Genomic DNA, 11,207 nt, shown 5'->3' on the forward strand with positions numbered 1-11,207 from the left:
ACAGTCCAGTGCAGAACGTGACTTTCAAATATCAAAACTCTTCCTTGCACAAGATTCCTGTCAACATCCTGTCATGAGATGGGGAGAGACTCAGAAGGTCTGACCCCTCCCTGAGGATCTACAGGCACTTCATAGTCTCTGGGGGAAGGAGACCAGAGAGACTTTCTAAAGTAACCCCTCCCTTGTGATCCTATTAGCATCCCTAATGAAGCTCACTGTGTCTCTGTCTCTGTCTCTCTCTCTCTTCTCTCTCTGTGTCTCTCTACTCTCCCCCCCCTCTCACACACACACTTGCTCACATACAGGCACACAGCCATAGGACGAGTTAGGAAAGGAAGACATCAACAGGACTAGTTAGGAAGAGGAAGACATCAGCAGGACTAGTTAGGACTAGTTAGGAAGAGAAAGACATCAGCAGAACTAGTTAGGAAGAGGAAGACATCAGCAGGACTAGTTAGGACTAGTTAGGAAGAGGAAGACATCAGCAGGAGTAGGAGGGCACAAGAGAGGGTAACGAAAAGGAGTAAATATGATTTAAATACATTAAGCATATGCATGAAAATGAAATAAATAAAAAGATGCAATAAGAGTAAGAGTATTCATTAATTGTTTTGTGGTGTGGGAGAGGGCACTCCCACGCCACAGCACGAGTGTGGAGGTCAGAGCACAACTTTCAGGGTCGCTTGTCTCCTTCCACGGTGTTGGCTTCAGAGATCAAACGCAGGTGCTCAGGCTCGGCAGCCTTCACACTCGGAACCTGCAACAAGAAGGGGTTCAAACCAGCTTTCTTACAAGAGAAGAGTGTTTCTTCTCTGGACGACAGAAATGGAAGTTGATTGCTGGAACTGGGATCTCACACCTGAGTCTCTGTGCAGTCTCCCGAGGCTGCCATCAGAGCCCCGGGGAGCTCTGCTCACCACCATGGCCCCTGGAGAGCTGACAGCATTTATAACCGTGCTCCACATTCCTCTCGGGCAGTCTGCTGCTTTCCTTCTCGGCATGCGCTATTCATGCGTGTTTAGCATAGTCCAGAGTGCTGCCTGCTGGGGCATCGCTTGCTCACCAGTCTTGGCACTATTAGAAAGTAAATGAGGAGAGAGGGAGGAACTCGCATCCTTAGTACACAGAGCCCAGCCTGGTGTGTGTCTGGTGAATGGGCACATACAGTCTTTTCACTAAGGAAGAATTCTGTTTCAAAATTTAACTGACAGCCTCCAAAACAATACAGAGAAACCCTGTCTCATAAAAAAAATAAAATTTAAGACATAGCCAGGTGGTTGGTGCGCTCAGGAAGAGGCAGCAGAAGGATGGAGTTCAAAGCCAGGCTCTGGCGCTTACTGACTTCAAGGCCGGCTTGAGCCCTGTGACACCCTGTCATAAAAAAGCACAAACACGGCCAGGCGTTGGTGGCACACGCCTTTAATCCCAGCACTCGGGAGGCAGAGGCAGTCGGATCTCTGTGAGTTCAAGGCCAGCCTGGTCTACAGAGCTAGTTCCAGGACAGCCTCCAAAGCCACAGAGAAACCCTGTCTCGAAAAACCAAAAAAAAAAAAAAAAAACAAAAAACAATACAGAGAAACCCTGTCTCGAAAAAACCAAAAAAAAAAAAAAAAAAAAAAAGGCACAAACACGTGTCGAGTAAATATCATTTTAAAAAATGGCTTAAGAAAGAAAGGCCCTCCCTCTATCCCTGATCAGGGTTTGGTGAACATATGTGAGGTTTCCTCCCAGCACGCAAGCCAGGAACATGTCAGACTGACTGAGCACACAAGCTTTTTATAAAAAAAAAATACAGAAACACCTGTAGGGGGTGGGTGGGGTGGAGCCTGCCTTTGAGCCCAGCACTAGGGAGGCAGAGGCAGGAGGAGCTCTGTGAGTTCAAGGCCAGCCTGGTCAACAGAGTGAGTTCCAGGACAGCCAGAGCTGTTACACAGAGAAACTCTGCCTCAAAACAAACAAACAAACAAAACAAAAGCCCACCAGCGGCTCAAGAGTTCACATGGGCAAAGCAATGACAGGAAAACCGCTGGAGACGTCACATTACACGGCCTCAAATTGTAAAATGAGTCTGTACTGGGAGAAAAATAAATAGGATAGAGGACCCAGAATAAAACAGCAAAGCTGTGCCCACTTAATTAGTGACAAAGAAGGCAAAGACTGGAAAAAGCTAGCGTGTGTTCAATAAATGGTAAGACTGCCTTCCTGCCGGGGAAGAGTGAAATTTGAAGCATTAATCTAACTAATACCTCTGAGCGCTCCAGACCCTCTGACCAAAAGGGCTGAGACCCTGCCTCCACCCCACCTAATCACTTCCTATCGCCAACCCCCAGGGCTGGGATTAAAGGCGGAGTCACCGCCCACCAGCTTCTATAGCTAGTTAGCTCCGCCCTTGGATCACCAGACAAACTTATTTGTCAGAACACAAACAAAATATCACACAACAGAAATTAGATCTCATCTTTCCCCCTTGTGCAAAAATCAATTCAAAACAGATTGAACCCTTAATTTAAAACGAGAAACACACAACACTCTGGAAGCAAAGGCAGGCTGTGAATTCAGAGCCAGGCTGGTCTCGAGATCAAGTTCCAGGACAGCCAGGGCTGTTATATGCAGAGAAACCTGTCCCAGAAAAACGAAGCCAAAACAAAACAAAACCAGAAACACTGAAATTTCTGGAAGAAAACATATAGGGGATGCCCTCCAAGACCTCCGGGACTGCATGAAATAAGTTTCTTCTGCACAGCAAGGAACACTTTCAGCAGAGCACACGGCCCATGGAATGAGAGAAAATCTTAACCGCAACACTTCAGACAGGGGTGTTAATACCCAGAATTTACAAAGAACTGCAGAAATTCAACACTAAGTAAATGCTACTGCCAATCGACTAATGGGGCAAACGAATTGAACAGGGTTTCCAAACAAAGAAACACAAATTGCCAATAATGTTTTTTAAAGTTCAGTTTCCCTAGCTATCAGTGAAGTGCAAATTAAAATTACTCTGAGACACCGCTCACCCCAATCAGAATGGTTGCCATCAAGAAACCGGACAAGAAATGTTGAGAAGAAAGGACCCCTTAGTCACTCTTGGTGGGGTACAGGTGAACAGAGCTGTTAAGGAAATCATTTAAAGATTTATTGAAAGGTAAAACCAGAGCTATTTCTCTCCTGTCCTATCCCCAGAGAAATCCACACCCTCCCGCAGAGAGGTTTGCACCCCGTATTCAATACTGCAGAGTTGAAAACTCCACACCCTCCCGCAGAGAGGTTTGCACCCCGTATTCAATACTGCAGAGTTGAAATCAACCTCATTGACCATCAACAAATGAACGGGAAATGAAAACGCGGTTCACATATAAGCTGGAATTCTATCCATCTCTCAAAAAAAATGAAACCACAATATATGCAGGAAAATAGGTAAGTTTAGAATGTTTAATATTAAGCAAAGTTACAACCTCTGGAAGAAGAAAATAGTATGCTCTCCCTCACAGGCAGACCCTAGCCTAAAACACACCTTTGAATATGTAAACAAATGTCTGTGCAGAAAGAACGAGGAAGGGAGATTTTTAGGTGATGAGGAAGGACTGAGAACCACAATGGACAGGTCACAAAAGCTGATGTCAAGGCCCTGCTAGTTTCAACTTCGTCACGGATTTTCTGGGGTTTGGCGGTGTGAAGCCGCAGTGTCGAGATAGCCCCGGCCGCAGTAAAAGCTCATGCACACGTGTGTTTGGGACCTGATGATGTTTGTTTGTATATTTATTTATTTATTTATTTGTTTGTTTGTTTGTTTATTTGGTTTTTCGAGACAGGGTTTCTCTGTATTGTTTTGGAGGCTATCCTGGAACTCACTCTGTAGACCAGGCTGGCCTCGAACTCACAGAGATCCGCCTGCCTCTGCCTCCGAGTGCTGGGACTAAAGGCATGCGCCACCAACGCCCGGCTGATGTTTTTTCATATGCAGGTTCTCTATAATAATGCTTAGCGAATAAACACGAGGAAGGACTGTCTAACACTCAGAAAACACAGACAATTGGGACGATTTAAGACAGAATTCCCTGCCTATTTGCATGTGCTCAGAACTCTTTAAAACTACGTAGCGACATGTGCTGACCCCCTCACGTGGCCGGTGACATGAAAAGACCCATCACCTTCATTCTGCTGATGGAACTGACAGCACAGAGAGTGTTTTTAAAATCTCCAGGTCACACACTAGACATAACCGTAATGTGTCATACTTTCAGCCTGTCATTTAATTCTTTTTTTTTTTTTTTTTTTGGTTTTTCGAGACAGGGTTTCTCTGTATTGTTTTGGAGGCTATCGGTCCAGCCCAGCCTCGAACTCACAGAGATCCGCCTGCCTCTGCCTCCCGAGTGCTGGGATTAAAGGCGTGCGCCACCACTGCCCGGCATCATTTAATTCTTTAGATATTAAAATAAAACCATGCAAAGTGCAGTTTTAACTTAACAGTATCACTTGGCATAGTTTCCACGGCAATAAACACAGCTTCGCTACCATTTACGGTTACATGTTCCATTACACAGAGCTGGCAGGAGACAGTCCCGCATACTGTGAAGATAACCGCCTTGGCCAACCATTCCTTGGTCACTCTCTGACGGGATGGTGCAGATTTTGAGAAGCACGGTTACTGAGTCCAAGAGGTTATACCTCACAGCAGTAAACGCCCACGGCTGGCCGGTTTTCCTAACTTTATTCACTTATTATGTGTGTGGGGGTGTTTGCCTCACTAGTAAAGTGGCCAAGATGGGGATGGCGATTCGGCTCATCAGTTAAGAGCACCTCAGCTACTCTCTGCGGCTGCAAAGGACTCCCACTCAGTGCTCACATCAGGCAACTCACAGTCACACGTAACTCCTGTTCCAGGAAACCCAGGACCATCTTCCTTCCGTGACCGACAGCATGAATCTGGTATACACACATACACATTCTTTTTTTTTAGTTGAGAAGGTTTAAAGTTGAAAAGACTATAGTTGTTGTTGTTTTTAACTAAGGTAGTTTGAAGTCACTTCAGAGCATGATCCCATCATAAGTTTTGTCAAGAATGACGATGCTAGCCGGGCGGTGGTGGCGCACGCCTTTAATCCCAGCACTCAGGAGGCAGAGGCAGGTGGATCTCTGTGAGTTCGAGACCAGCCTGGTCTACAAGAGCTAGTTCCAGGACAGCCTCTAAAGCCATAGAGAAACTCTGTCTCGAAAAACCAAAAAAAAAAAAAAAAAAAAAAAAAGATCCAGAGTTTGACGCTACTTTGAGCTACATTGTAAGTTCCAGGCTAGCCTGGGCTACAGAGTGAGACTGAGGCAGGTAGGGGTAAGGAAAACTTAGGAACCTGGGATTCCATGTGCATAGGCGACATGCACACCCCTCTCCTAACGATTGGCAACCTGGACCCCTCCGCATGCAAACCGCTTGGAGCAACGGTGGCTCTCCACCCTGACAATGGGAGGGCAATGCCCCATTTCCCTTCAGACCTGTCAAACATGCCCCGACACACACCTGGGAGTGGAAGATAGGCTCTGTCAAACCTAAACAGTTTCAGGTTCGTGTATTTAAAGGCAAAGCACGTCCTCTGTGTGCGCTTTGGGGGCGGGGCCTATAGTCACCATTTTACACCCATGCATGATTGGATGTGCAGATTGTTAACTTCAGAAACGTCATGGAAAGGACAAGAGTGGAAAAGCTTATATATAGCCTAGGCCTGTCAATAAAGTCAGAGAACCCAGACAAGAAGATCGCTCAGTTGATAAAAGCACTTGGTGTGTAGGCTGCTAAGCTGAATCAGTCCCCTGAGCCTACACAAGAAAAGACAGATTCCTGAAAACTGTCTGACCTCCACACAGGCACTGTGGCCACACATGCTCACGCCCGTGCTCATACACACACACACACACACACACACACGCACGCACGCACGCACGCACGCACGCACGCACTAAAAACTTAAAGACGGAGAGATATTTCGACACAGACCTTACTACCTAAGTTCCTGGAACCCATGCAGTAGAAGAAAACTGACTTCTGAAAGTGATCCCTGAGATTTCATTTTTATGCCATGGAGCGTGTGTGTGCAACAACAACAAAATAAACCAGAATAATAAAAATTAAAGCAAAGCAGAACCACACATACTGCACCCCTTGGCAATTAGCTCCACTCCCTCCCAGACCCCATAAGAGGAGGACCCAAACAGCAACACTGCCCTTCGGTGCCCCGGCTCAAGCAGCCTGCTGTTTCCCACAGACCGTCTCGCACTCTCTTTGAATAAAACTGCTTGCTACCTTGCTTTTTATGTGCGTAATTTCACTTCTTTGGATAAGACGCCAAGAACCTGGAAGCATCCAGTCCAGACAGTGACCCCCAGAAACAAGACCCTACCTCAAAAACCAAGACGAGCAAAAGCGACTACATTGACAAGGAACCCACAGTAAGACACCTGCACTTTTTTCTGGTGTTACTGGACTAAATGTTTGTGCTGTGTCCCAGTATTCATAATTGAAACCCGATCCCTGAGTGCAGGAGCCTTAGGGTGATCAGGTCACAGTGTGTGTGTGTGTGTGTGTGTGTGTGTGTGTGTGTGTGTGTGTGTAAAATACTCATGAGTTGGGTTTGTGCCTGTAAAGACACAGAAATTTCATCCTCACTTCCTGTCAGTGAGACTACCTTCCAGACACAGGATCTGTGAGAATTTCAGTTAGGACAGTCTAGCTAGCCTCCAGAAACACGGGAAGTATGTGTTTGTGTAAGCTGCCCTGTCTACAATAACTTAGCATAACACCCTACAACATTAGAGACGATGACGTTTTTCACAATGACTGGAAGGTTATCCTTAAAGGTTCCCTTTGAAGTTGCTTACCAGGGGCGTGGTCTCTGAATGGAGTCTGCCAGTACCGGGCTCTCATCATCCGAGGATTCCTGTACCCTCACACCCTCATGGGCTCCCAGAATTAACTTCTGCTGGCCAGGGCAGCAGCCTGAAGCAGCTTGGGAGGAGCATGGCCTTGAACATATCAGTCATCAGCAGAGTGTGATATTATATTACTGGTCTCTGCGAGCTGTTATAGGAGCTGTACTTGGCATGGTGCCTGGAAATGGAGGAAATTCCACTTGCGGACTGTAGGTGGGCCCCCACAGATCGTCAAGTAAAACCACGTTCAGCCAATAAGAGTGGAGTTGGATGACAGCATCCGTTACTGCCTTTGGGTTCCGCCACACATTAGTGGAAGGCATGCTCTTCCTGGAGGGACTCTACAGCCTGGAAAATTATCCCCAAACAGGCCGTTATGTTCCAGGGGCTCTCGTTAGGGAGCGCCCATTTGCCATGCTATCTGGAGCTTTCTTCTTGGTCCCTTCTCTTTGGTTCCAGCATTACTTCACATCAGCCTCCTGTGCACCTAAGACTGTCCCAGCATCTGCTTCCTCAAGATCCAAACGACAGACCATTGTCTAGACTGCCCTCCTCTGTGCTTCCAAACTCCTACTCATCCTCCCAGCCTCAACTCCGGTTCAACTTCTTGATGAGTTTTCAGGAAGTTGTTCCTTCCTCTCTGTGTCCATGATCCCACACTTAGCTCATAGCAGAGAGAGAAGAAAGGAAAGGAGATGTGTTTTTGTTCTGCAGGGAGTGGGTTGTTTTGTTTTTCTTGAAACGGAATTTCTCTGTGTAGCCCTGGATGTCCTGGAACTCACTCTGTAGACCAGGCTGACCTCGAACTCACAGACATTCACCTGCCTCTGCTTCCTGAGGGCTGGAACTTAAGGCATGTGCCACCACCAACCAGAAAAAGAGATGTTTTGAACACTCACTTAGAGTTAGAGATGAATGGATGTATACACACACACACACACACACACACACACACACACACAGATACATAGTCTGAATTTCATATTAGTTTGGGCAAGAATTAGTAATCTCATTTTGTAGATAAGTATTTTTGCTGTAGTGATCTTTATTCCAGAATATTTTTTCTCTTTTCTTCTAACAAAAGAACTTACTATTTATTTTCACTCTATAGTGGGTGCTTACTATATTTTTGTGTGTGTGTGTGTGTGTGTGTGTGTGTGTGTGTGTGTGTGTGTGTGTGGTGTGCAGCCTAGAGGATAACTTTAGGAACCATTCCTCAGGAGTCACCCATCTTAGGGTTTTTAGAGACAGGGAGTAGGTTGTTTGGATAGCAAGGCTCAGGAGTCTACCTGTCTCTGTCTCCCCAACACAGGGATTACAAGCACATGTCACCCAACATGCAGAGCTATTTTACAGGGGTTTGCAGGTTGGAACTCATGTCTTTGTTCATGCAAGGCAAGCACTGTAGTAGCAGAAGCATCTCCCTTAGTAGGTTTTGAGATGCTTTGTTGGTTCTTGTAAGCAAATACAACCCGAGTTCTCTGTGACAGGTAAGTGGGAGATGCCTACTGCCTGAGCACATGACGGACAGCTGGGGAAAGATGTATCTGGATAACGCTGCTAAAGTGTGCTGGTGTGACTAACACGGGACCAGCTCCCACAGATCCCATCTGCTGAGGCCAGGACTCCGTGAAACTGAAGCCACTGGGCTCCAGAAGGCAATTCTGGTATTTGCACTGGGGCTTTCACTTTCAAAAACCCTGTCACAGGCCAGCTGATCCCAAAGCTGGTTTAAGGGTCAAATGCAAAGCCAGCAGGATTGCAGCAAGCAAGGGAATCTCAGTTTCTCCACGGATAAAAAGGAAAGTGCCAGTCCACACATAAATTAGATGTGGGGGGCATCTGCCTGTACCCCAGCACTTGAGAAATGGAAGCAGGGGATCAGATGTTCAATGTAGGTGCAGTTTTCCCCTCCAGGAGCCATTTCCAAACTACCACACAGACTTACATGAACTGCGAATGCTCGGCCAGTAGCTCAGGCTGCTTACTAACTATCTCCTCCATATCCCTTGTCTGCACTCTACTATCTGGAAGTACATTTGTTAGCATGGCAGGTTCATCTTGCTTCTCCAAGGCTCTCTCAACTCTCTGACTCCGCCCTTCTTTCTCCCTGTACCCTGTTCGGTCACCCTGCCTATGCATTTTGCCTGGCTATTGGGCAATCAGCTTTTATTAGCCATGAGAGCAATGCAAGTTCACAGTGTGCACAAGGACTGTTCCACAGCAGTTCAAGGTCACCCTTGGCTACAGCGCTGCAGAGTGAGATCCAGGCCAGCCTGGGGTATGTGAGAATAGGAGCTGTCTTCTGATGTGTGTACATGTGTGTACAACACCAGGGAATAGGGGCTGTCTTCTGATGTGTGTACAACACCAGGGAATAGGGGTTGACTTCTGGTGTGTATACATGTGTGTACAACGCCAGGGAATAGGGGCTGTCTTCCGATGACTGATGACTGGACCACACGTGTGTACAGGAGGGCAGGAAACTGTTGTTTCAGAGTGCGTATCTTTAATGCACAAATGTCTCAGCATATCACATTTACTTTTGGACCCCAAGTCTGAACAGCTGAGCTAAATCTACTGAACTGTTCCACCACTGTGGGGCTTGGGTTTATCTGTTTCCTGTTTTCTTGGCCTGAAGTTGAACTGTAAAAGATGATCATCTGTAACTACTTCCAAAGGGGGGGATCTCATTAATTCTCAACACCCTAGAAAGCTGATTAGGAATAAAGGAGAAGCTGTAGTTAGCTTGGGTAAGGGGAGTTCACGTACATGGACAGACAAAACTCTGAGATAGGGTATTGCCTTTTTGATACTGGGACACAATGTCACTTACAGAAGTTCATACTCTCTGTAACTGTGCAATCAGATTACAAAAACTGTTGGCCATTTTCTTCCTTCCTTCCTTCCTTCCTTCCTTCCTTCCTTCCTTCCTTCCTTCCTTCTTTTGTGTGTGTGTGTGTGTGTGTATGGGGGGGATCTCAAATAGCCCAGGTTTGCCTCAAACTCACTGGATAGTCAAAGGTCATCTTGAACATCCGCTCTGCTGGCCTCCACCTCCAGACTGCTGGGATCGAAGTTGTGTATGATCACACCTGATTATGCAGTGTTGGGGATTTGACCCAAGGCTTTGCACAAGCTAGGCATGCACTCTGTGAATCGACCCAGTGAGAGCTGGCCTCTCTGTGCTAGGCTGCATGGCCTACAGGTTGACCCAGACGCGCTGGCCCAAGTGAGTACTGCCCTCTCGTGGCAACACCTTGAACTTCCCTCCCGCATCCTGTCTGCGCATTTCAGGTACCGCAGACGTTATTGCAATCCTGTCGCCTGTGAGAGTCCCACCCCACAGGGCTCACAGTGATATCCCAGCCTTCAGCAGCTGAGCTGGTTGAAATTGCTTCAAACCTGAAAGGCAAAAACAAAATAACACATTGACTGAGCGGGCTTTCTTCTTGCTCGGCTGTCCATCAAGAAAGTGGCTCACCCAGGATAGCCAGAACTTGGGTAATCCTCCCACCTCAGCCTCAAGTGTGGAGAATAAAAGCATGAGTCACCACATTCAGCCTTGTTCACCTTCTCAATAAAGTGAAAATCCTCTTCCATGAGGAAAGCGGACTAATTACATATCCACCAAGCGGTTCTGGAGTAAGGTAACGTGAAGGCTCTTCCCAGGGCTGTTAGCTCTGCTTCCCAGGGCTGTTAGCTCTGCTTCCCAGGGCTGTTAGCTCTGCTTCCCAGGGCTGTTAGCTCTGCTTCCCAGGGCCCTTAGCTCTGCTACCTCAACACGCTCCTCCTTGCTTCCTAAAGTGCTCATCTGTTTCCCTGTTGCCGTTGGACATAAAGAAAAACAAAATAAACTTCAATGTGACTATTTTAGAACTTTGTTCTTTTTTTTCTTTTAACAAAAAAAGCAAAAACAAAGGAAAGCCCAAAACCTTTCCTTTTGAAGGATCAACGATCGAATATCATTTCACCCAACGACAAAATGTATGCTTAGCTGAGCTTTCCTCCTGGAGGCCCAATAATTGAATACTGTGTCACCCAACAGCAAAACGTACGCTTAGTATGCACATTGCATGCACAAAGCTTGGGCTTAACCCCTGGCTCACTCACTCTCGCACCCCCCCAAAAGAAACATACTTGAATCTACTAAAAGATAAAGAGATTTATTAGCATACACACCTGCACGGAAAACATGCAAAATATGAGAGTCACAGCGAGGGCCGGGTGACTAACGCCAGTACGCTGCCCAGAAAGGAACGGGACTCCCAGAGGGTGATGGTCACACA

At 46.7% G+C, this 11,207-nt stretch overlaps 1 long non-coding RNA gene across 1 annotated transcript; it reads right to left on the reverse strand.

Annotated features, from left to right (window-relative positions):
* Nucleotides 1–584: 584 nt before the first annotated feature.
* On the reverse strand, nucleotides 585–7,075 carry LOC121135666. The gene is made up of 2 exons (XR_005872767.1): nucleotides 6,868–7,075; nucleotides 585–757 (listed from the first exon to the last, which is right to left on the reverse strand). It is a non-coding gene; the product is annotated as an uncharacterized LOC121135666 (long non-coding RNA).
* Nucleotides 7,076–11,207: the final 4,132 nt, after the last annotated feature.

This window comes from Mesocricetus auratus, unplaced genomic scaffold, assembly GCF_017639785.1.
Source record: "Mesocricetus auratus isolate SY011 unplaced genomic scaffold, BCM_Maur_2.0 Super-Scaffold_100040, whole genome shotgun sequence".
Taxonomy (NCBI): Eukaryota; Metazoa; Chordata; class Mammalia; order Rodentia; family Cricetidae; genus Mesocricetus; species Mesocricetus auratus.